The following is a 26787-nucleotide window of genomic DNA, read 5'->3' as shown; positions in this document are numbered from 1 at the left end:
ACTGGGCTCCCCAGATTCCAAAGTCTACTGACATTTGTTAATCACCAACCGGTCTCTCTGCATCGGCGAGCTCTGCCAGCAGTCACACCCTCTACTCAAACTGGCTGACAGCAGCTGCTCTGTCTGAAAGAGGGCCTTTGAATAAGCCAGCATTAAGCTGATTAGGAGTACAGAGGTTTTGTCCTTAACTGTTGGTTAGTGCCACCATCTCATGCCGTTGGGGAGAGGAAAGGCCACGGATATGTTACACTGTACGGCCAGAATCACAGCTACAGATAATTCATCTGGCAAACAAGACAGGACGTGCATCTTGTCAACTTGCAGAGCCTCAATAATTGATGACCCACTGATTGAAAATGACAGCCAGCTTTTTAAAGGAAAAATACAGTGGCAGTAATAGCAGGTAGCCCGAGCCATGGAAATTGATTTTCGCAGAGATTAGATGACAACATCAGAGAAAAATCAATACATTTTTATTTTCAAGAAAGTGCAAAAGGCAACCAAAAATACTTCAAATTCTGATCTCTTCAGCCAACAGTGTCCTGCAGGTTTAATCAGACTCAGCCCCGCTGAGGAGATAGAGGAGAGTGAAACACAGTAGAGAAAGATCTCATTGTGCCTGCAGAAGAGCAGCAAAGGTTGCGTCACAGGACCAGGGAGAATTTGGCCTCTTGCACAAACAGCAGATAGAGAAGCTGGAGATCAAGATGGCTACTCCCATCCCCATGTCAGCAACCCTGGAGAACTGGACATGCCGGATCAACATGTGCTATACAGGCCGAGTTAAATCTAACAGCATGGCTAAGCTTTACACCTGCCCAGTAACCAAGCTAACTTGACGCCAAATTTTACAGAATTGATAGACAGATGCATATTTAAAATAATTTTCTAAATCAACATTAACACAAATTAGCAGTGTTAGGAATAACTGTGTTACAAAACAGCATATTTGGGAGGAAACAAAAAATACAATCTTCCAAATTGTAACCAAGCCGACAAGATGATCATATTCACGAAGAACGGCGTCCATAATCTAAACGTAATGAATTATGCATGGGACTTCTGATTATTAAAATGATAGTTGTGGCTCAGAAAACCTTGCCAAACTCTCACCTCTCCCATCTCTTCCCAATAGCAACAAGTATTAGCTGATAGAGCAAAGCCCCACTACAACTGTAATTAACAGTAACCTAATTCCAGAAAATAATAATCCCTAAAACCTTGTACACACCAAAGCTTGGCTTCAAAATAAAGTCTGTTATCTAAGTCTAGATAACAGTGCGCCTCACAGGGAGACACCAGTACAGGAGTCCAGGTTTGATGCGAATGAGATTTGTTTACATGGAAGGAGCTTTTTTTTCATGTTTTTATTGTGATTGTTTCGTCCAAAATGTATTGCGGCGCCAGAGACTTCTGCTGCACACCACCAAGGTAAGACAAACAAGTCCACAACCAGAAGCCTTTGCATGCTGGCTCTCTTTGTTAATAGTCATTGTACCAGTTTCAGATGCTCTGATAGGGACAGGCGCTCACAGGTGTGACGTGGTCGGAACGTTTCACTGTTCCTCAACACGGGGATTTCCCACACCATGAAAATTTTCCTCACAGTAATCTATGCGTCCATCTTTGGCACACTTTGACACTTTTTCAGCACTTATACTTACACTTACAGCAAGATTATAAGTCATGTCATTGACTGACACAAAAACATTTCATGACTGGCTATTCATAAATATCTCCATTCAATTCAAACAATTCTAATGCTAATGGCAGCTGGGGGGGGGGGGGGGACTTGCCATACAACTCTTACCTGTTTGTAATGACACACACGTACAGTATGTACCTCTCAATTCTAACTAATCAAGGCTGTCTGCGGAAATGGGCTCGAGCACAAGCTCTCACTTCAAATTTCTTATTCTTCATGCAACATCACAAAATATGCAAATTGGTTACTTGTTGTGTACTTATGAAGCCCCAGTTGTTGTTTTTTCATAAACAAATGTAAATTCTAATACACAAGTTTATTGTTTTTCTTTATTTTGGTGACATCAGGAGTATTATAGTCCTGGATTTTTCATTTGATTTTATTCTTATATAGTTTTCAATTTTTATTTCAATTTCAGTTTAGTTGTAGTTTATTTTCTGTGCGGATGTGGTCGTTTTAGTTTAGTTTTAATAAAAAAATGTTTTTGCAAATGTTTACTTTTGGTTTAGTTTTTATTTAGTTTCAGTTCTAGTTTTAGTACTTCTGGTAGGGGTGGTATTTGATATTTGATTTAATGTAATAAATAGAGTTTATTTTTTCTACCGAGCAAGTGTCGCGCCTAGCCTTTTTTTGGTTTACTTCAGGGGTGGTATTTGATACATTTCAACTATATTTTTTACTTTATTTTGGTAAGTTTTACAAGTAGACAATATTGTTTTAGTTCCGTTTTAGTTTTTTCACAAGGTCTTGTTTTATGTCAGGTTACGACAATGTTTTTTAACACCTAGAAAACTAGGTGTTAAAAAACATTGCTGTGATAATATTGGTGATGAGCAGTCATTGCTCTGGTGTTTTGCAGTGTATTTCCCAGCTATCACTTCACACCAGTGTCACCAGTACTTTAACGTCACTGGGCTGACTGCAGCTCCCAAACCTCTAAACCCGCCTGGGCTTTTCTACTGAGACTAGAGAAGTGACTACAAATAACAGAATGACTCAGCCGGTGCTTAACAGTGACCATGTCCACAGAGACGGTATCTACACTATATAAATATATCAAACATGTTTTGTAAAACGTTCACAGATACTCAACCAATAACATTATATCAACAGAGGACAGTGACTGCTTACAGAAAGGTCAGCAATAGACCTACGTTGGTATTTTTAACCTGCTAACCGAGTTTGACGTTATTTGAATTAGCTGTGAAATGTTTACCTGATCTTTGACTACCAAGAAATTGCCAGTTGTCTCAGAAGTTGTCATCTAAAGCCATGGTGTTTGTAACAGTAGATCAAGTACAGTAGGCAATGGCAATTTGACTATGGAGAATAAAAGTGTGTTGGCTTTTTGATTATCTACCAACACTGTTGTACATATAAACCCCAAATGTATTATAATGCCATGTGGCTCCAGGATCTATAATGCTATAAATGTTGAGCAGTCAGGTAACTTAAAATGTTTTTTCCCATATTATTGAAGGAGACAAGTTTTGAGGTGGAACGTTCAAAGTTCAATAAGGGTAAGAGGTACTTCTTTCAGAATTTCACCCTAACTATTATTTATCTGTCTTTGTATTGATCTGTGTAGAACACCTATTGGTATTCCTTGTTATTTTGCACCCACAGGCTGAAAGAGATGCCATGACTCCAGGCGAGAAGGATGAAGACCTTGAAACGGTCCTCCCTCGTCTCCCTGGAGTGATGTTTGATGTGCGGGCGCTGAAAGACGCAGCAACAGGGCTACTAGTCATCCCAGCCATGGACAACCTTGGTGCTGCACTTGCCTGAACTGCTGGGAGATGCCAACAGTGAAAATGTTGTGAACAGGCACCGGGGCAGTGTGCCTGCCGCAGGGCACATGGAACTTACAGCACGCAATATTTAATTGAAAGTTTTCATATTTGTTTGATGATGAAATGAACATTGGTCTGTTTCAATATTAGGGACTTATTTGCATGGCTAGCCTGCCCGCCCACCTTGCTGTCACACTTGATTTTTTAATTTTAGTAAACACTTTACTGCACAGTCTGCTCTTCCTAAACGCGACACCTACACACCTCTGACTCTACACAGCGCCCAATTATGCAAAGTAATAATCAGAGTGAAAAGGAGATTCTAGGAATGTATCTGTAACTATAAAATACAAATAGAAAAATCAGATTTTGAAAAATTGTTTACGCCCTTTAAAAAAAAATTATAACCTTTCTTTATGTTATCATACACCAAATTATTTATTAGGCAGTTAAGGCTAAAGGTTTGTAAATTTTAACTTCTAATAAACTAATTGCATCCTTCTTCCTTGAATACATCGCTAAAGGATGTTAGTGTGTAGGGTGGATTCTCCATGAGAAAAGTCAAGCAGTGTATAATATGTAGTTCATGACTGGATGGCATTTGAGTTGAATTCCTGAGTTTTCAAAGAAATTCAGTATATTCTGTTATTTTCTGAAATCACTACATTGCTCCTATTTACCTCCACCAAGGAGTGAATGTTTTCACCCTGTTTGTCTGTCCGTCCGTCTGTTAGCGGGATATCTCAAAAGGTTGGCCACGGATTTGCACAAAACTTGGTATGAAGGTTGGTTATGGGCCAAGGAAGAACTGATTAACTTTTCATGTTGATTGGCCAAAAGGGGGCGTGGTGGTGGGCGTGGCATGTCACCAAAAGGTGCATAACTTCATTGAGCACATTTTCTAGTTACTTCCGCCAAGGAGGTTATGTTTTCGGTGCCGTTTGTTTGTCTGTTAGCAGGATTACAGAAAAACTACTGGCCCGATTTTCATGAAACTTCGTGGAAGGGTGTAGCATGGGCCAAGGAAGAACCCATTAAATTTTGGAGCGGATCCGGATCCGACTCACGAACAAGCAATAATAGCACGAACCTTGGCGGAGGTCTGCGCTCTCCGAGTGCCCTTCTAGTTTACCAATGCAGTCATGTTAAATACTTAAGATAGCATGGTAATGGATTCACATCAAAAATGCTTTCCCCTTATTTTCCACTGATTTAATTTCTAATATAAAGAGATGTGAGTCATTTTGAATATGTCAACTTGAAGGACATTTGCTATTTTTTTCAGAAAAGAAACAATCAGTGCATCTTTGGCTGGATTTTTTTACCTGGGGACTGGAGGAAATCAGTGACTTGTTGTTCCACCCTAACCCTGACATGGGTGCTCAGGTACAATCACTAGACCTCCCCTAGAATAATAAAACCATCCAGAGAAGTTTTACTAACTAAAGCTGTGATCTCTTTAATTTGGAAGTATCAGGAAGTCAAATGGGACTATGCTATCACAGCATCCAACTTTCATCTCAACAAACTATGTCTACCTTGGTCCTCTTATACTACAACTAACAACTTTGCAGAGGAGTTTTTGAGAGAGAGGAGATGAAGGATGATTCAGACAGTTAGGGTTGTAGTTTCATACGCAAGTTTTATTCAGGTGTAAGAAGTTGAGTGCACTTTGTTTTTCATTTAACCTGCAATATTACAGTTTCAACTGATCATGAGCCTTTGGTTTTCATACTGTTAGTCTGAAAAACAGGACAGAAAAGTCAACCTTAAATGTAAATGGGCACTTTTTTAATGAAACTGTGGAGTTTTATAATATTGAAACATAGTCAAATGGACGGACTTAATTTGGTGCTTAATGTGCTGATGCAGAGTTGAAGGTATATTTATTAAAAATTAAATTAAAGCACAGTACTTTCCTTTGAACCCGAAAAATAAAAAACAGATGAGGACTAAAGTATTGAGTAGTTTCTTTAGTGTACAGTATCACAAGAAGTGATTAAAAAGTTTATTTAGTAAAATTTTTCCCTCACTTACAATTTTTACTAATTCCTCAATTTTAAAGCAAGATGTCACAACATCAAGCATTTTTTGTTGCAAAAATAACAAAAAAAAACAATATCCTGGAGGAATCTAAATCTGTTCAGAGTGGACAGTTTGTGAGTCTAGACTTGGATGGATTCCAACTATATTAGAGACATATAACAGGTCCAAAACTGGCTCAGACAAAACACCAAAACAGTGAAACAGCGAGTCAGTGACTGCCACTACTATCCAGGCTGCCCTGAGTCGCAAATAGAGCCGCCACAGACACTGACGTGAGGGTCAGCACAACTGACTCACTCCTTTCCATGTCTGTGGGGAATCTTAACAGACCATTTCCATTTCTGCTGTAGCAAAACTCACTCAACCATAGCCTCCTACTTAGCCATGACATTAGATTTTATCACAGCAGCTCTGCATGTAAAACAGTGTTTTGAAACCATTACTTTAAAGTTTTATGAATGTCTAAGGAAATTATGGTTTAGATATTTAGTGGAAACCCCTGTAAACATGCTGTGAAGTTGTTAATGAGACATCTCCAAGTGGAAATACAGTAATAATGAGCAGTCAAAAAGACTTCTCAGCCAAAAAAAGGAGGCGCACTACAGCGCAGTAAAGTTGATCCCACAGACTATGTCTTCATATAAACAGAACCAGTGGCCACCAAAAAAACCCAAAAAAACATCAACTGACAATGTGGTGGTAATGCTTTTTTTTCATAGCGAGCCAGATACATTTATGATATAATTAGAAGCACATTCCAACTGTATTATTTCTGGTGAACAGACGCGGTGCTGCTACTGGCCTCAACCCACTGCCAAAGGGTAACTAGGAAGCATAATTAAGGTTTGTGTACCACTGTAGGCCGACATGCATCCATATGTGCATGTAGCATGCATACATGCACTCACCTGCGCGCACACACACACACACACACACACACACACACACACACACACACAGCACCATCACCCCCTCAACTACACACAGAGCCCAGAATTCCACTGTCAACATGTCAGTGATTTTTCATGGCTCAGCCTCACCTGCAGGTCTCTAAACATTAAGCCACGCGGTCTGAATATGTCACAGGGCATTATTCCCTGAAAAGGATCTCCCAAGAAATTCCCGATGCACGCTTTGCAAGTTATTTTGGTTCAGATTGGGAATGGCGCACTCCGAAAGTTACGCAAGCCAACCAAAATAACAGTCTCCCGTTTGAACCGATCGTTTGGCCTGCATGCAGCTCACACTCGAGTTGGCTCACAGTTGGGCTTTTATCGGTCGGCATTGTAGTAGATAACAACACCGGTTCAAAAGAGGAGAGCCTGTCTGACCTGACTGACCTTCATATTCCAATACTGTGCCCCTGCCTCATCCCTTCACACAAGCTGCACTGTATCGACAGATGAAACCACAACACTGCACCGTCGTCCCTCGCTGTGTTAATACGCATGTAAGCCTCAGGTGCTGTTACTGTATAGTCCATGCATCCAAACTTGATGCCGAGAACCCCATACTACCTCTTGCTTTGGCCTAAAATACATTGATTCTTATACATGGATGAGAAATTGTAACCGTAATATGTTAATAATGTACTGTAATTCAATGGAAAATGTAACAAATGACCACAATCTAACCACCTGCACCTGATGGATAGATATCTAATTCCAACTGAGTTTCAGCCTTTGTGTGATGAGAGCGAGGTGGACAGTGACCTCATCCATTACCTCTGCACTCCTCCCTCTCTGGCGTCAGAGCGGAGAGCTTCCTTAAATGATGTGATCACATGGTGCTGCTCATTTGAGGAAGTCTGAATACACAGAGATGAGACATCGATCCCACCTGGCCGATCAATGGACCAGGCCTATTCAGAGGAGATGTGAGAAATCAATAGTGTTCAGTATAAACGTTTTGTCATAACATTCATCAGACATCTACTGGAATGGAATGAAAGAGATGGGAATGGCCTGGAATGGAATAGAATACAGCAGAACGGAACAAAACAAGAGTAGAGCCGGCCAGATGACAGTGATGTCACCGGAGACGTCGCCCTGCAAGTTGCCGCTTATGATACACAGCGACAAATATTAAATATCAACGCGATACATTTTGTCATTTAAGTTTAAGATTAAGCTTTATCATTATGCTACCTTCAGTACGGAACCGACTCTGATGTTAATTCAAAGATTTTTGTTTTGTGACATTTTTCTAACATCAGGGCGGCATTGTGATACATCTGTCTCTTCTAAGCACAGTGACCCTGCATCAGGCCTAAATCACCCGCTGTGCAGAAACATGTTTATGCCCTAATCACAGTAAGACTGAGACTGTAACGTGTATAATGAATCAACCCACCATGGATGGGCTAATCGTCCAAAACATCTCTGAAAGGGGCTACAATCATCAACAATGAGATGAGATATTATCAGCCACCTGACAAAAACACTGGCGTTAATCTGACAACAAATCTGTTTCAGGAAACATATGGCATCCAAAAAAACTAGGTCAACCATTAACCAGCTAACATAGCCTTGACCAGAAATGCTCCTCTAGCCCTCCTCCATCGTAAAGCCCTAAATCCATCTGAAATATTGGATATAAAATAAAAATGCACAAATAGTTTTTAAACAAAACAGAAAAAATGTCCTCCCATGCTGTAAGACCGCTCCATTTGACTGCATCAATGGGTCGCTTCTGGAGAAAGGCCATGTCTTTTTGCTCCAACATTTATTTATTGTGTTAGTTTTACAATTTACAGTTATCAAGGCCCTTTCAAATTTTCTAGTTTTACTGCTTTGTGGCCTAACATAAAAACCCATTGAGTCAGACTTTCATTTGAATACAGGTAAAACCAAAAGGCTATTCATTTCTGACAATGTACTAAAAAAGGAAAACTGAAATGCCTTAGTTGTGCATACCCTTCAGTTAATACTGAATAGAAGCACATTTAGCTTCGATATAGGCAGTAAGTGTTTGGATTAGTCTCTACCAACTTGGCACATCTGAATTTAGGAATTTTCTTTTCATCGTTGTTATGATGAAGGATGAAATTCTTCCTTAACTCGAGCTTTTTGCAGAGAACAGCAGATTTTTCCCCAAAATACCTCGGCGTCTGGAGCTATTCATTTTCCCCGTCCGCCAAAAAAGAAACAGCCCTATAGAAATCTGCCACCACCATCATACTGTACTCAACAATAGGCAGTGTTATTAAGATGATGGCCTGTATTGCCTCTGAACGAAACACATCTTTCGAAAAAAGTTCTACCCTGATTTCATCAGACCAGAAGACATTTCCCCATACGGTTTTGGGAGATTAACTGTATCTTCTTGCATAATTAAGACGGGACCTGGTGTCCTTTTTAGTGAGAAGTGGCCTCCATCTTGCCATCCTACTCCTCAGCCCAGAAGTGCAGAGAACACACAACTGTTACATGCATGGAGTGGACAGACAGTTATTTTAAGGTTGCTGGTGGCCTCTTGGTAGCTTCCCTTACAGGCGACCTCTTTGCACAGTCATCCATCTTAGAGGGACGACCTGAACTAGGCAAAGTCCTGATGGTGCCATGTTTCCTCCACTTCTTCATTACAATCTTCACTGTGCTCCAGGAAATATTTAAGGTCTTTGAAATCTTTCTGTATCCTATATGTCCTAATCTGAAACCTTCGACAGCAAGATCTTGAAGATCTTGTGTTAGCTCCTTGTTGCTATGCTAGCCTCTGCACACTGAAATACACTATGGACCTTTAGTGAAATTCTACTTTTATTTGATCCAATTAGTCATTTCAGTTTATCTAAGGTGGAGGTAAATTAGCTATATGTATGTGTACGCTTATGCAAACAAGGCGTTTTAGTTTTCCCATTCTTAAACACAGAGAAATTAGTTAGAAATGAGCAGGCTTTTGTTTTTACCTTGCTTTTGCTGGTTACTATATTCAAATGAATGTCAAAAATGTGAACATTCAGAGAACCAGCCCAGTAATCCCAGATCTGAACTCCTTGTCTGAGAGGATTGGTAAATACAGGTGCAGAGCTTCTCAGACATTGCAGTCCAGAGAGCTTTTCTGATCTGTCTGCAGCCTGACCTTCACTAATGTCACAATCAGAGGGGGCAAAAAAGAAACACCTCGCCACAGCGGGCCCCGACAAACCATAAGGATTCTGGGTAAAGGAGTAGAACGTGTTTACGAGATGCATACATCCTGTTATGTAGGCTAAATATAGGTTTAGTGGAACGAAATGAAGGAGAAGCAACTGAACTGAGAGTTTTAACCCCTGAAAGATCCATTTTTCACTGCATTACTGAATGTTCGCAATGTTATTCTTTAAAAATGTTTTACTTGTCGTCAATACTGTTCTTGAGATTCCATCAGATTAAACGCTGAAGTTCATGCATTACATGAAATGTACATGCGTCACCTCAGTAATAAAGGACAACCAATAGAGGGGGGAAGAATTTTGATCTTTGGACCTCAAAGTATACTGCTGACTGAGGGCTTCAAGCAAGTCTTCAGATCAAAAAGAGAGAGAGAGAGAAGAGAGAGAGAGAGAGAGAGAGAGAGAGAGAGAGAGAGAGAGAGAGAGAGAGAGAGAGAGAGAGAGAGAGAGAGAGAGAGAGACACCATTAGCATGGTTCCTGTAGTTGCAATACTACGCTAATCCCAGGAAGAGACGATAATTTGCTATTTCATGTCTGGGTCGTCCATACTGCAAGGTCAGACGGAGCCTGTGTCAGCCTCTCCCTCTCTGACAGATGGTTACCTGACATCACCCACCCAGTCAGCCAGCCTTTAATACTTAATATCACTGCTCTCACTCCACTCTTTATAGGAGCTTTCTTTACAAACCAATGCATTTCCTTTCTCCATTAAAAAAGAGATCTAGCTTGCTAATTCCATATTTCTTTCTAAAGCTGAAAAAAAAAAAAAGAGAGAAAGGAGCCGACCATCATAGTACACGTAACCTTGCTCCGAGGGCAGCCTTTGTTTCTTGCAAAGGGCTCAGACTGTTCCTTCTTAAAAGCGGATGGTTGCAACACAGAGCACTCAATGGCGACGTTTGGCCTCTTGTGCGCAGGCAGAAGATAATGACCAAGCAGATCAGGAGGAGAGGAGCATTAATGGCCATCTTCCATGTGACCGCTGTCTTCGGGTTGTCATGGTGAAAAATCCATACGGCTGGTAAAAACTACTCCTCCACTCACAATGCAGTTCTTGAGCAGTCCTTCCATGCATTAGCATCTGTCCTGCATTTACCTTTCAATTGTGAGCCTTCTCAGATATTTACGTGACCTTCAAGCTTTAAATTTCTCCATGCACAAAGCAACAAAACGTGGGGCTGGTAAATCCCTAAGCTGCTGTGTGTGAAGGTTAGATAATGAATACCCTCACATAGTCACTCTCTTCATTCTTATGCCAACACACCCCAAAATCAACCTTTTATAGTTGTATTTTAATAGCCTAGTCTGTGAGATGGAAAAGGCACAACTGCGCATGTGAAAAATACAAATAATAACAGAAGTCTAAATGTTCAAGGATGAGACCAAACCCTGGAAATGAAGCTTTCCAGTGTGGCTAAGGGCTGGAAGCTAACAGACTTGCAAGGCAAGGGTTCTCTGAAGACTATTGCTCAACCTGTGTTAGTGTAGTCACCTCACTTGGCCGCTCTCTCTTCTCTCTCACTCGCTCTCTCGGGGCTGACAGAATTATCTTCTGCATCAGAGCAGAGGCTGGGCCAGCGCTCCACACAGAGGACTCCATTTCACACAGCAGCCCCACTGTGGCCAAGGAGACACAGCCAATCACACTGGAGTATCAGTGGCATGGCCATCCACCATTTTGTGCTCCTCAAGGTCTCTGACTGTCCTGCTCTGCTGACTGGAGCTGCCTCTGCTAGCTCTGCTATCTTGTTACACAGATGGAACTGTTTAGCTTTAAGAGCACAGACCTGGGCAAGCAGCTTCCCTCCTGTTGGTTCCTCTGCAGATTGTCATGGCTGTCAGCAAAAGCAGAAGTGAGATGTGTGTTTGTGTTCAGTGCAAAGATGGCCACCAGTAGTGGAGCTCGTCTGCTCTTCACTGGCTAAAGACGACGTTCTAAAGAGATCCGAGGATCATGCCTCCAAATATAGAGCTTTGACTCACTCCCCCCTGAGATACTGTGGGTTTACACCAGAGCTTCAGGAGACATCTGCAAAGGTTCACCACAGAGCACAACACTAACACGCTAAAGTAAAAACACACTTTTATCAGCTCTAGATCACTCTTGTCTCAAACATGTTTTAAACAGGTTCTTCATACATTTTACAGTTTCACTAGAGAGATAAAATCCCTTTTCTAGATTAAAAAGCATAAAAGATAAAAACTTGGGGCGACCCTCAGCAACATGGTTAATTAAATATTCCATCCAAAAATGATTAAGTGCACAATTTAATTGCAAGCCTTAGGCATGATTATTTTTACAATTTTATGTGGGAAGGAATAGGTAGATGTATTTGGTTTTCTCAAGAGGTTTTCTTCCCTTGAGCTTGGAAAGAGCAATTCAGAAAAAAAAAATTCAAGTACACAAGTAGGCTAAAACAAAACTGATTTTGTGTGCTAGTCTATTCAACATTACGTAATTTACATGTTCGCAGTCCAACAATTGAAGTTGAAAACATCTTTCATTCTCCCAAATGGAAACAGACAGGACCATGGACAAGCTAAAAGCCATTGAAGAGACAAGCAACTGAAGGATGTCCAAAGACAGATCTTGGAGAGAAACCAGGAAGTGTTTTTCCACAAGGACAATTACTCCAGGAAACCTTACATTCCGTGCAGCCATGTAGTCCGTGTCTCCTAGGGAACTATTTCCTGAAGTAAATCAATCGCCTGTTGTCTAAACTCTATATTATCTCAGGCTACATATGTTGATGTTTGTAAGTTTCCTATAAATTCTACATTATAAACAGACTATACAGATTGTCTGCAGGTTCATGGCACGAGGTACCAAACTTTACAAAGTAAATATCGAGGGCTTGGAGCGAAAGTAAGTGTGTTATAGTAGATTTTACAGGAGAGCCAAAACAAACTTTGGCAAAAGAGTGAAACACGCCTTTTTGGCACATTGTCCCAATACAGCCATGCAGAATATGGGCGTATGTAAGTAAACAATTGTAAAACACATTCATTTTAATACAAATCTAGCAATTACACTTCAGTCAACACTAAAATATAAAACAAGATCAGAATGAATATCTTTATCTTGAAGTAATGCTCAGCAACTTTCACCAAGGCCTTTAAAATGGTCGGCTACATGGAACATATCAAATTGATTGATACATTTTTTCTGTTAAAAACTTTTAATAAACCTTTTTAATAAACCTCTATAGACATAAGAAACTACTTTTGATTCTAAACTACTACTTTTTTTTTCTTTTGCTAGTATAATACATTTTTGTATGTGTCCCAGGACACATCACTTATTGATGTGTCCTGGGACACATTCAAAGACCTGTAAAACTCCTCATAACACTGAGGGATAACTTCAGCTACCAGCAGTCTTACTATCAGAGCTCATCTTGACCAGTTCATAGAATCTATAGGCCTAAGTATATCATGGGAATATTAACATATTTACATTCATCTAATATTGACCTAGAATATTATGAATAGGATACTAAAAATTATGTGATCATGCTGCCATGCTAGCATTACTTACGCCAGCATGCATTTTGAGTTGACCTAAGTGCTGTTAGAATCCTCTATCCACAATGCCTGTTCAGTGTCAAAAGTGGGGTTTTGCTTGGTGTCAAAAGGGCGTAAGTGCAGTTACGCCCTTTAAGCAGCAAACAAAACCCTACTTTTACTGTTACGGCTTTCAGTTTTTGTTTAATTAAAACTTATGGGTCATGATTTCAGTTGTGTCCTTTTGGCACTGAAAAGATCTCACTGATACCTTTCAATTGATATATAATACTCATATTTGCCCAAAATACGCCCCTTGGCTCCAAGCCCTCGATATGATCACTAGTGGTCTTTGGTTAAAGAAGCCACAGTAAATGAGGTATTGTTATTAAATGTATGATCTGACTAGCATAACAATGTTGTATACAATATTCTACAGTATATTACTGTTCCTTCATATCATAAAATTCATATCTTAAAATAATGAATCTGGAAATACTATAATAATCATTTAATGGAACTATGGTTTCTATTCCTGGCTATGAAGCACATCAGCTATTGAAGGTTCCTCTCTCCTCTCACATCTCTGCCAAAAGATCTAAAAAGTATATTTTATTCCTATCTGCCTTTTTCCCTAAAACAGAAATGCCTTCTTACACCAATTTGCAAAAAAAGAAAACATGATTACAAGAGAAGACTATGAGATGCACAGAAGGGTTTCTTGTAAATGGCGTTCAGTGGACAACTGCCAGAAAATGCTGCATTGCTGACTTCCTTGTAACCCTGACATGGCAGTTACTACAGTTACAGGGAGTGGGTGAGGTTACAAGCTAGTCAGGATGGAGGATTTCAGACTGACCAAGACACAGAGGAGGCATGGACAAAGAGTGGAAAACTCATACTCTGAGTCTGAGTTTTACTCTAAGACTTTGTGATGTTGATCTTTTAAAAGGTGAGTGTTTAGCTTAGAGGTGAAGAAGCGAGGTTCCTCTCCAGGTGCGCCAAGACAACCTCTCGAGGCGACTCAACAAGTTTGAGAAGGAAAGATGAGAGACCCATCAATATTAACTTACCACTGAGACCTCCTTTCCAAGCCCTTAAATATTTAATCGTCCTTGGACAGCTCTGTTGCTTCGTAGGCCGAGCCAGTGGATCCCTTCTACAAGACCACTCCTGTTCCTGCTCAATGAAGGCCTTGTCCAGTGGCACCACACTGCCCAAGGAACGGGCGTCTCCAAAGAATTCAGGATTTTTCCACCACAGGCAGCTCAAGGCTGACAGAGTTGGTTTACTGTGTCTTATTAGAGGAGGGAATGAAGCCTGAATTGAGGCTAGCTTCCTAACCTGAGAGAAAGCCAGTGTTGATGGCTTGATTTATCTTATTGGACGAATTGACAACACCGACAGATCATCTTCATTTTAGACAAAACTAGGTCCCCATATGTTTGATGTATGCATGTTGAAAGGAATATCAAAGACAGATCACAGAACCGTGAGCTATATCTGCGCTACAAACACAGCTGCTTTTCCAAACAAGACAAGCAAAGGTTGAAATGTTGAAGTTCTGATGGAAAGCCAAGAGGAGGAACCAGTTTAGCAGTGGTGTAACGTGGCAACTGACAACAGAAACTGGAAAGACACCTCCTCTAGCCAGCCACTTCCTTGTTCCACTGAAACCTTTAAGTGACAGATGCATTTTAGTTTTTCAAACAGGCCTACCTAGTTATACAGTGTTTAATTATTCAGTGGATGCTGGGATGTTTTAACAATGCCGTGTTTTCAGAATGCATGCAATTAAATGAAAATGAAGGAATGTGTCTATGGTGTGGAGACGGTCAGTTAAAATGCAAGAGAGGGTAGGATGGTTTCTGCTATAATGACTAGAGACTTTTGGAACTGGGGCTAGAGTGTTTCTGTACACTTACAAGTGTAGCAGTAGGGCCAGGCTGCATCTCATGAGCCATGCATCATGTCAAGAAAGCACTCACTGGAGCATTTCAATTGGCTTTTGTGTGTCTCTCTAGCCTTCTTCACTGCCCCAGGTAGAGAAGAATGGAGGAGTGCATCACCAAGTGAGTGAGAGTGTGTGTGAGAGAGAGTGAGAGTGAGTGAGAGAGAGAGAGAGAGAGAGAGAGAGAGAGAGAGAGAGAGAGAGAGAGAGAGAGAGAGAGAGAGAGAGACTGAGAAAGAGTATCAGAGTGAGTGATGAGCTCCACCACCACTTCCTTCCAGCATTCAAACCATCACAGAAGTCTCTCTTGTTTAATCCCCTACCCTGTCTTTCAAAACGGTTGCTTTTTAGTGTAATCCTGAAATACCTTACAAAAATCCTGTTATGTAATTTTGTCCAAAAGTATCTAGCATAGTTTACTACTGTGCTGTCACCTTAAAACTGAACTGCAATAAAGCAAAAAATCTGTATTAAATATTTATGCAGGGGTAAAAGTCAAGTAGTTTGATTTGGATTGACTTTGTAGCACATAATACAAATAGTTAGTCAGTCAAACACTAAGACCATAAAATTACAAATACACCTACAAGTGCAAGTATAAACAATATGAGTGTGAAATTTTTTTTTTTAACTGATTTGTGTGATAACATAGTATCTTATTGCCTATACTTCAGAAATTAACTCATTCAGAAATGTAGCCTATAGCTTTTAGAGACTACTGGGATCAATATTTGAATAGCCAACACTATAAGACAAACTGCTGCACATTTCACCACTGCTACTCGAGGAAAAACAAACAGCCCGGGCCTACATGACCTTAGCTGATGAGCTGAACTTAAATACTGGGCCCATAGATTATCCACGACTGTAGCATGAATGAGCTATGAAATATTTTCTGACAATTGGGAGAGAGTCAAGAATTAGCTGAAGAAGCTGTGAAAGTTAATATAGGAAACCCAAGTGCAAAACCGAGATAACGCGTCCGCTAGTGTCCCACTGATAATCTAAGCAGGCTTGGAGGCTTCTTCTAAAAACATCAAAATCAAATCCGGCATTAAAACACTTGGGCTCATTTGCAGAACATCCTTCAGCAGAGTATCCAGTGCAGCCCGTCTGTGAAACAAATGTCGACCACAGCAGATTCCTGCCCAGACATCCTCTCTCAGCTCCTCCTTGAGAACCTGTTTGCCCTGCCACACCAGGGAGAAGGAGCATCGCCACCATTTTGATTGCTCTTCTCAGCCCCACCGTTGTCGCAGCACAGTGTGTCAAGCTCAGTCTCCTTGTCAGCAAGATTTCACACAGTGGCCAGGGGAACTGCAGAGCATAGCACAGCCACACACACACACACACACACACACACACACACGGACACACAGCAAGTCCCACGCACACAAACACACAAAACACAGCGGCTTACAAACACACCTCCCTCACTCTCCTGACAGGCTGGTCTACAGAGACCTTCAGGATATAATTTATGAAAAAGTCACCTATGGCTGTCCAGTAGCCACATATCATTACCTTAAGTGTGTTGTAACGTGCACCCTATTTATAAACTACCAACCACCTAATCCAACAGTCTAGATCACTTTTGCATGAATTAGAAAACTTAAAAAACACCACAGAAATAAAGTACAATCTTGAAATAACAGGTGTGCGCGCACGGAGCCCAAAAAGCAGAACAGGGGTGTCCACTAGCACGTCTAAAATAAAGTCTACAAATTAAAAAGTAAATATATAAATCAAAATACCTTAGTTTTTAAATTAAATCCACCACACAGCGAGTAGATAACAGCACTTGAACCCCAATCTGACAAAAAACTCATCTGAAACAAACTGGTGAGAATCATCTTGAGAACTTCCTTTAAGAAACTATCTGCAAGAGCAATCACTTCTCTCTCAGAAAGTGTGTGTGCGTGTGTGTGTGTGTGTGTGTGTGTGTGCGTGTGTGTGTGTGCGTGTGTGTGTGTGCATGTGTGCAAGGACCACTTTGTTGAACATTAACTACCTGCAGGCTAAAACACTGCATTATTCAGCATTAAAATTCCTATCTCATCCATGTGTCCCTCAGCCATCACCATCGCAAACACTGTCCAACAGTCTTAAGTAAATCTTTAATATTCCATTAAAGCTGCATGGCGTGAGGGGAAAATCGGTCAAAATGTGTTTAATCATGTAAATTAAAGCAATACGTTTATGGGGGGGGGAAGAGGGTGGGAAAAAAAAAAAAAGAAGTTAACCTTGACTTTTATTCCACAGCCCCCCTCTAAATGATCTAACCTCACTTTTCTGAGTTCTCCTGCATCCATAAGCAGACAAACTTTCGAGGTAAAGGGAGAAAAAAACAACAAGGAGAAAGAGATAGTTTTTTTTTTTTAATAGAGTCAACCTTTGTTCTGGCGTGAGGGATCCTGCCTGTCTGACTCCAGGGCTCTCCTTGGAGACTCATCTGCTTTCCTCCATTTTATGGTGAAGCCCTACTAGTATGACATACCTGACTTCAGACCACTGACAGCAATAGGCATCCACACAGTCAGGCACGAGCGAGAAACACACAACCACCACCACCACACACACACGAAAAAATACATAACCCACACTGCGCCTGCATGCATTTCACCACCAGAGATATCTAGATACAGCTCCAACCCTGTGGAGAACCGTCTCAAATCCACACCAGATAAGGGTTTTCTGTTCTTAATTGTGGTGGTTGTGTGGTGGTGGTGGGAGGGGAGCCGTCGGGGAGCACATAGCCTCCACTGGACATGGCTTTCATGGTGAGTGACTGGACGTGGACCAGCGGCTATGCCAGCTACACTGACTGTGTCGCTAATGGAGGCTGGTTGGGAGAGGAGAGCAATCCGTGCAATGGCTTCTCCATGAAGCTAACGCACAACAACATGCACGGCCAGAAAAAGGGACGGTACAGCAAGGCTAATTCCCTGACCAGACATGTCAGAATAACAAAACACTCACTCCGGTGCTGAAACATGCAGGCAGCCGCTAAAGCGCCGTGTCCATTTCCTTGTGTCACTTTGACAACAAACCGAAAGGCGACATAGCAAGGAAGCGATAGGTTGGTAGGATATTATTGGGAAGCTAGAAGACCCACTTGACTTTGGCTACATGGGTGCCAGCCGGAGCGCCCACCCGTCTATTCTCGCCCCGGCTTTCTCTCCCAAGTCGGCTGGACCTGAACTAAAAAGAAAAGGGGGATCAGCTCTTTCCAGGTCATTCACGAGGCGCTCTCCAAATTATATCCCATGATCTACCATACCGACGTTCTCGTAGACCTTGAAAGCCCAGCCACAATCTTGGCGAAACTGGAAATATAGTGTAACAAAAAACTCACAGGTACAATCTTCTCCTCAAGCGATCTTCCAAAAAGTTGTCCTCGTATTTCATGCGTGTGCCCGGTCGGTCTAATGGATGATCGCCATCTTTCCTGCTTCTCCTTTGCTGCAGCTGCAGATGACCTGAGATCCGTCTGTCTCTGAATAATGAGCAACCACACAGACAAGGAAGACAATCTGCAAAGCAGGCTACACAAAGAAGTTTGGGAGACTAGCAAGCACCAGAGGGTGCACAAGAGTTTACGATGAGACGAGGAGGGAGCATCAGCAGGATGGACAACGTCTATGTCTGAGAAGCTCATCCTTCATCTAGACTGAAGTCAAATAGCCAGCAAACCCTTATCAGCGGCTCGGACCACCACCAGATAAATGTGGGCGCTGAGAATTTTATATAGGCTTTCCATATGTCTGCCACGTCATGAGGTTATCTGCAGTTCACTTTGGCGGTGATGCTGCTGCTGCACACTTGTACCAGACAGACAGACAGACAGACAGACAGACAGACAGATAGACAGATAGACAGACAGACAGACAGACAGACAGACAAATAGATAGATAGATAGATAGATAGATAGATAGATAGATAGAAGCAAATATAATAGTTGCAATACATCTTTATTCTAAAAATAAAAAACTATTTGATGTAAGCCCATTAAAATAATATTTTCAGTCCATTCAACTCTACTGTATTAAACTGTATTTTACATCCCTATATATATATATATTTTTTTTTTTTTTCTCTCTGATTATTCCAACAAAATCAAACAATAAATACTTGACATACTGAGTGTGAAAAGCTTGAGAATGGTCTTGTGCTACAGTGTCTTCTTGTCATTATTACCATTACAGTAAATATAATGCTGCCACTGCTGCTGCTGCTGCTCTGTCCACCAGCTGCTAACAAAGAAGGAGCCCAAGACAAAAGGTGCAGGGTCCTGCTCAGATGTATGTCAATGGAGGAGGAGGAGGAGGAGGAGGAGGAGGGGAGGGAGGGGGGGCAGTGAGGAGGGGCGGGGTGGGGGGGTGGTGTTAGGAGAAGAGGGGGCTAGGATCAAGCGACCCTAATGGCATCTGAGATCTGAGGACATTTGTCTGCCTTGATGGCATTGGTTGATCACCATTTAACGTCTGCATGTCTTCATTACGCTCATCGCTGTAATTATTTCCCCTTGAAAATATTTCTATTAATTGCATGATGTCACTGCACTTGTCATGCTCCTGTATTCTATGCAGTTTTTGATATGATATGAGAGTGTCTTGATAAATGTAGACTTCAGAATTCTTATGTCAAGAGCACTCATCCCCAGACACTCAAATTATCGTCATACAATGTTTGTTTATGAATATGCATTAGGTCTTTCAATGCATTCTATCATGTAAAGCACACTTAGTTTTTATGAAAGACCTTTGCTGATCTTTATGTTCTTGCAGTTCAGTGAATCATACATTATATAAAGTTCACACCAAAGCTGTAATCTCTGTAACAGCCATCTTTCCCTCGGCCTTAGAGATGAATAGATACTTTTTTTTTTTTTTTTTGCAGGCTGTAGATCAGTGGTTCTCAACGTGGGGTCCGGGAACCACCAGGGGTCCTTGAGGGGGTTCCAGGGGGTTCCCAGCAAATTGGTGAATTGATAAACTTCAGCATTATTTCATTTACAAGAAGTTAACACAATTAGAGAATGTAGAAGAATGACTATTTTGATCATAGTTTCACTGTTATCTCTCTACCTACAATACAGATAGTCATGGAATTCTGGACAAAATCATATCTGACAATAAAAATATTCTCAGATTTGAGTACGAGAGAGAAAATCTCATCAAATGGGGGTTTGTGGCCCTAATGTGGACTAAACTAGGGGTCCTTCATATGAAAAAGGTTGAGAATCATTGCTGTAGATGGTGTAACAATATCTGTCCTTGGCTACACTGAATGTGAACTGCTCTGAAATTATAAGGTTTTGCAGTTAAACAGGTGTAAGTTTATGTTCATTCAGAAAAGTTGCTCCAAGCCTTGAGACTTTGTGTTCTTTTTTTCCTGCTGATACTGTATGTAGCATTCAAACGCTTGAAAACCTCTCTTCCGCAAATCTTTTGAGAGGGCTTGCTAATAATTGTTCTCTGATTTACAGGCAGACACACACACAGAAATTAAACTGTATAAGATACAGACATAGTTAATCATGTTTGACAAGGGTTGGTGTTGCTTCTTGCTAGATCAGGCTATGAATTATGGATAATGGAATACATATTTTTTTTTTTTGTGTGGAATTTAATGGAATGCTTCAGACTGGAAATTATATTCACTCGCTCTTTGTATCAGCGATCTGCTATTCATGTCACCAGTCCTAACATTGGGATAGATTCTTCACAATCATGTTAAACAGTGTGATGCAAACAGTGTCTCAAATATGTGACACCTTGGGAACTGAATCACGGGAGAGTATGAAACATTACCGTATAATGTGGTGGCATAAGGCGACAGATGGAAACAGGAATAGGCCTTTGTTTATGCAAGTCCAAAGTGCCAGTACTCCTGTTGTAGTGACGTACGTAGCCCCATGTATTTCCCCAACACTGTGGCAAATGCACCCTTGGCCCAAAAAACGACGTCTTTCTTCTTCATACAGTAGGCTCGCCTGTTTTGTTCTGTCCTTTGTTTACGCTTGTTTACTCAGACAAACTCGCAGAAAACAGAAAAAACACATATACCCGACATATCATTTTTGATGTCTCAACAGATCTTTGACGGAATGTGTCTGGAGGAACCATGTGTGAAATACACACACACACACACACACACACACACACGCATGCATGCAGACACACACACACTGTGTTGACAGTGCGTCCTGCGGGTGCCAGGTAGCAGCCGGGGTTTATCATGCTGCTTGGACATATGGCTGCTGCGGCAAATCTGATTAATATGGGATGGCCAGGAGTCCGGCGTTCAGCATAGGACAGACTGCACCAGGACAACCCTACTGGTCCGGCCTCCCCCGCACACCGTGCCAGGCCTCCATCCAGCTCGGCTAAAAACAGACCAGTCGTCAGGGATTCAGATGGTCTGAGCGGTGGGAGAGCGGGAGGAGTGGGGGTGCTGTACAGATTTAGAAGGTGACCAACGACTTTTTGGACACACTTGGCGTTCGTGTGTCACCGTTTCACTGGAAAAATCACAAACAAACACACGCGTTCAGTGAAAGAGTCAAGTGTTACTATGACTGTAGTGATTGTGAATTAAGGAGATTGGACGGGTGGCACCTGAGGGGTACGGTGACAATTCTGACGTGCGGGCGTTCATGTCCCGTATGCTGGTGAGAACCCAAACGCGCTGGACTCCTGTATGGGTCAGTAAACACTAGGAGAGGTCCAATCTGTCAGCTAGTGCCAATATAAGGTACGTGGACAAGGGATAGGAGAGATAGAAGGAGAAGAAGTGATTGTTGGCCTGATTGTGAGCGTTTTCATGGACAGCCATCTGCACCTACAAGTCTGATTATGCTGCAGGTTGTCTCTCTTTCTCTCTCAATCTATTTACGGTATCTATCTACAGTATCTATCTCTATCTGTTTCTCTCACATACATCACCACACCAATCCTCTCTCTCTCTCTCTCTCTCGCTCTCTCTCTCTCTCTCTCTCAAACAAGCAGAAAAACACAAAAAAGCACACGCATGCAGACAGGAACACATAAACACGCCACACACACAAATACATACAGTACATACAGTGTGTTCCAGTTGAATTCATTGAACTGTTGTAGTCTTTGGATTGTCAAGTACGACAAACACAAAATGAAAGCAGGATTTTTCAAAAAAGTGAGAAGGATTCTGACAGATCTAGCCGTCTTCTCCATCTTGAAACTTGAAATGGCAAAGAGAGTTATTTGACAAATCAGGGAAATGAGACAAGGCAATACAGATTCTTTTTTATATGAGATAATGATGAAAGAAATGGCAATACGTTTTATTGTTTCTTTCATCAGCATCTGCACCATCTCCCCAGAATCACTTTTTCTCGTAATATTGTATTGGGGATATGAGGGAACACTCCAAATGTAAAAGCACAAAGTAGCCTATATACACAAGCATGGAAAAAAGCCATTTACTGTAATGACCCCCAGGAGACTGCTGGCTGTAGTAAGGACTTTTAGAGAGATATGTTTCCTCAACCTTTTTGGCTTGTACCCCTTAAAATGAAGCGTTGCCTTACACAACCTCCACAGAATGATTTTCCCTTTCCAGGTTGTTTCATCTGATTGTCAGAGGAGGCAGAGAGGCTGAAAACTACTCCGTATTTCACAAGAGAAAAGCAAAAATTAGAGAAAAATCTGAAATAGACCTGATAGCAAATTTGAATAGTAGAATCATCTCGTGACCCCCCAAAATCATGTCCTGACCCCCTGGGAGGTCCCAACCCCAGTTTGAAAAACATTGATTTAGCCCTGCAACTCTTCAGAAATGCCTCATAGTTGTCTTAATTTTTAAGATTACCAGAAATCACATAAATAACATTTATAAAATCTGTGCATCTTATAAAATCTTGTGGGCGGTTCAGTGTTCGCACTGTCGCCTCAACAAGAAGGTCCTGGGTTCAAGCCTCGGCCCTTTCTGTGTGGAGTGTGCATGTTCTCCCCGTGTTCATGTGGGTGCTCCGGTTTCCTCCAGTTTCCTCTGGGTGCTCCGGTTTCCTCCCACAGTGCAAAGTCAGGTGACATGCAAGTTGGGTGGATTGGAGACTCTAAATTTCCTTTTTGGTGTGAATATGAGTGGGATTGTCTGTATATCAGTGTTAGTCCTGTGATGGACTGGGTGCTTCCCTGCCTTCCACCCAATGCATGCTGGGATAGGCTCCAGCCCCTCATGACCCTCTATAGGAATAAGCGAGTGAAAACAATGAATGAATGAATGAATGAATGAATGAATGAATGGATGAATGAAAATCTTGACTGAAACAATGCCTTCGCCTCCTTGGTCCAAACTGCTGTTTTTTACAGATAGTGACATTTAATGAAAATATCTGAGGTGTAAAAAACACCCGCTTGTCATTCAGGTTGCTCTGAGCCTTTATTATTTGATTGGATTTTTGTCCCTCATGTAGTTTCTAGACAAATTGTCATCCAAATCAAAAGTGAAGAGGCAGTGCAGCTTTTAGGGCACACTTATTGCAGATGAGATATCAAAATAGCAGACTGAACAATAGATATACCTGCTGTGTAATTTGAATGCAATTTTCAGCAATCTTTTAAAAGAAAAATGCACTTCTGAATGAGAGCACTTTATATATTTTGTCAAACACTAGATTTTTTGATGGAGGGCAAAACAAGGGACTGAGAGCAAGCATTCCATATTTTACTTTAAAATAAAAACACTGTTTCTGTTCAAATATAAATAGTCAGAATGTTCCCAATCATCCTCTATTTCCAGAACATCTTTAGTTATTAAAAGCAAATTGGAAAGGTACACATTGTTACGCATTAGTTGTAAGAGGAACAATGTCTGCTAGAGAAAATTAAAAACTTTTTGTGGCCCTCACTGAAATTGATTATCAGCTGATGAAATCTAACTAGGCAAAACACATATTTGCATTTGTTCCAATCAACCAATGCTCTTAATAATTGTGAGGCAATTAATTCACATACTGTAAAAGGCAGGCTAAATAAAATGAACCATATTTTCACATCTGTAACCTCTCCAGAACCTTTGATGCAGTCATCTAGATGAGGTTTCGAGAAACCTAACCGATGTCAAAGTTTTCTAAGACGACACACTGACATCCCTCTGTGAATCAGCCCAAACGTGACAGAACCAGCATGTCATCATAGGCTGCAAAAAAACACACTGCCCAATGATTTGCATAACCCCTCCACACCTCATTTGGCTATGATATTGTAATCTGTAGATGTTGTCACTGGATGTCTCGCCTTTCTAAGGGGCTGAAGGATTGCTCTGCCAGTCCTGCTTATCCCTCTTCTCCCTCATGGCTGACTGGCAGCGGCTGCTCCTCTGCTGCTGATGCTACTGATGGCATCTGGGAGCGATCCGTGTTTGGATTGTATGCAAAGAAGTGGGCATGTCTTTATGTCAGACTTCTTACCTCTCCAGGTTGCCTCAGATCAGTAACCAGGCACTCCTTTATATTCTTAGTTTATGATTACCTAATATCAGAGCTATCACTTGTCAAGATCAAGATTGTGAATATTCTCATCATGACACTCAAGGGCATTACTCTTTCACACCACACTTGAGTAGACTGATATTTTAGTAAAAAAAAAAAAAACACTAGCACTCACTAGCTGCTTCATTCAATTTTACACAATTGAAAGTTGCTGCAATGCGACATAATGACAATATTCAATGCAGAATTTAATTCATAATTAAACCTGCGACCATATGTTTTTGCGCAGTAGAAATAAAAATTTTGTCTGTGTGTGTGTGTGTGTGTGTGTGTGTGTGTGTTCTGGCAGATAATTCCTCTTCATGGGGAATTTTATTGCTTTCAAGTCCTCATTCCCTGACCTCAGTGAAGTGATTGCCTCTGATAATGCCATTAACCACTGCCCTGTAATTCTCTGGGGCACAGTCGAGAGACTGAGAATAGAAAAATACTTTTATATCCGAGGTGTGTGGATGCTTTTCATTCCTCATTTATCAAAGGGCAGAAACTGACCGCATTTTATTTGCTTCTGAATAACTGAATCATACATTGATCTGCCCTCACCTACTAAGCCTTTCATTTGTATGCCAGCGGCTGAGGCAGACTCGGAGAAATATGGCCAAATGCATGGGTAGTAAATGACAGGTAAATGACTGGTATTCTAACGTTAGAGAGACAGCTATGGTCTTATTTTCTAATTTAGCGCTGTTAAACAGGTGTCTCCGCTGGCAAACTCTTGCCCTCCTTCTGAGCAGATAATTACTAATAAAAATGGCAGAAATACTGTTTTAATTGATGTAATGTGTCTCTCCCTTGAGTAGCTGGATTGTGTTCAGTGCTGGATAAACTGGTATAGCCTAACCCTTGCAAATGTGTTTCACTGGAATGAAAAGATGATTGTAAAGGATTGCACCCGGACTAGAGCCTTGACACCGGTATGTTCATTAAAACACAAGGACCAGAAGGTAGCGTGCTTCCCTTTAATTGATGAATACAGACAGTTTGGTAGGTGGAAGGATGCATGGATGCTTTTATCTCATTAATGCTTTCAAGTTCTATTAGGCAACATGTACTTAAGGTAGGGAGGTTAACACTCTGACAGAGCCGCACCAAACACACTGAACTCACACTGGACAATGGTAAGAGGTTGGCCTAATTAACACCAGGTGTATTTGAAGACTTGATCGGTCGGCCTGTGATTTATAACACCGTGTTATGTCAAGATGCTAACACTCACTGTGCAATATTCATTCAATGGCATTTTATTCTTTGTTGTCGTGACGTTATTCCTTTTCTATCAATATAGGGTGTTTGTAAGGGTGTGAGTTTCAGCGCCCAGAGCCTTCTCAGTTACACAGTACAGTAAATCAGCATTCTTTCCAAGGTTCACGTCAATATTTCTGATCAATGGCAGGAGATTGATGCTGTTAGATTTGAGAGAGGTGATGAATGCCATGACTCAGTGAATAAACTGCGAGCACATACATGCCTGTCTGAATTTGCGTGTCTGCATTCGTGCCTTGTAGTTCTTAAGAATGTTTTGTCTCTGCTCACACCTTTCTTCTCTATCTCTCCCTCCATCCTTCTGTCCACGTCTGTCTCTCTGCAGGCAGAGTCCAAGGTGCCCACTCCTTATCCACATCTATGTAACAATAAATCTGCTCTGCCACAGGAACTAAAAAGTCCCCAGGTGAGAGCTGCACAAGGAGGCCCTCCTATCAGGGAACAGCCAAGCATACAGTGGACAGTGGCGTCGCCGGGATTAAAAACTGCTGCATCCACTGTTCCCCTGGCCCATTGACGGATGGATAAAGCCTTGGACTTCACCTTATTGAAAGAGGGAGAGAGCGCCCGGGGAGCCATGAAATCCATAGACCCTGCTTTAAATGGGTTTGTAAGAGGCTTCCGCCTAGCAGACCACGGCTGAAAGAGCCCATTAAATAAAGCCCAGCTCCTCAGCAAGGAGCTGGGGCAGATTCATCGAGAGAAGAAGGCAAAGATAATGATAGCTCATGGCCAGATGTGAGACACTGGCTCCACTGGCCTGCCATGGGGGACCCCGTCAATAACAACAACAGACAGTCTTTTCTCACTTTCTTCTGCTATCTCTCTCTCTCTCG

General features: G+C 41.5%; 1 protein-coding gene across 4 annotated transcripts in view; it reads right to left on the bottom strand.

Moving 5' to 3' along the window:
- znf462 (zinc finger protein 462) overlaps positions 1–18801 on the bottom strand; it is a 56573-nt gene extending 37772 nt beyond the window's left edge. For all 4 annotated transcript variants that reach the window (XM_071896751.2, XM_071896752.2, XM_071896749.2 and 1 more), the window contains exon 1: positions 18509–18801. The gene's annotated coding sequence lies outside the window, so the exon portion shown is untranslated. The remainder of the gene's footprint in view (positions 1–18508) is intronic.
- Positions 18802–26787: the final 7986 nt, after the last annotated feature.

This window comes from Centroberyx gerrardi, chromosome 2, assembly GCF_048128805.1.
Source record: "Centroberyx gerrardi isolate f3 chromosome 2, fCenGer3.hap1.cur.20231027, whole genome shotgun sequence".
Taxonomy (NCBI): domain Eukaryota; kingdom Metazoa; phylum Chordata; class Actinopteri; order Beryciformes; family Berycidae; genus Centroberyx; species Centroberyx gerrardi.
This window is presented reverse-complemented; position numbering and strand designations above follow the sequence as displayed.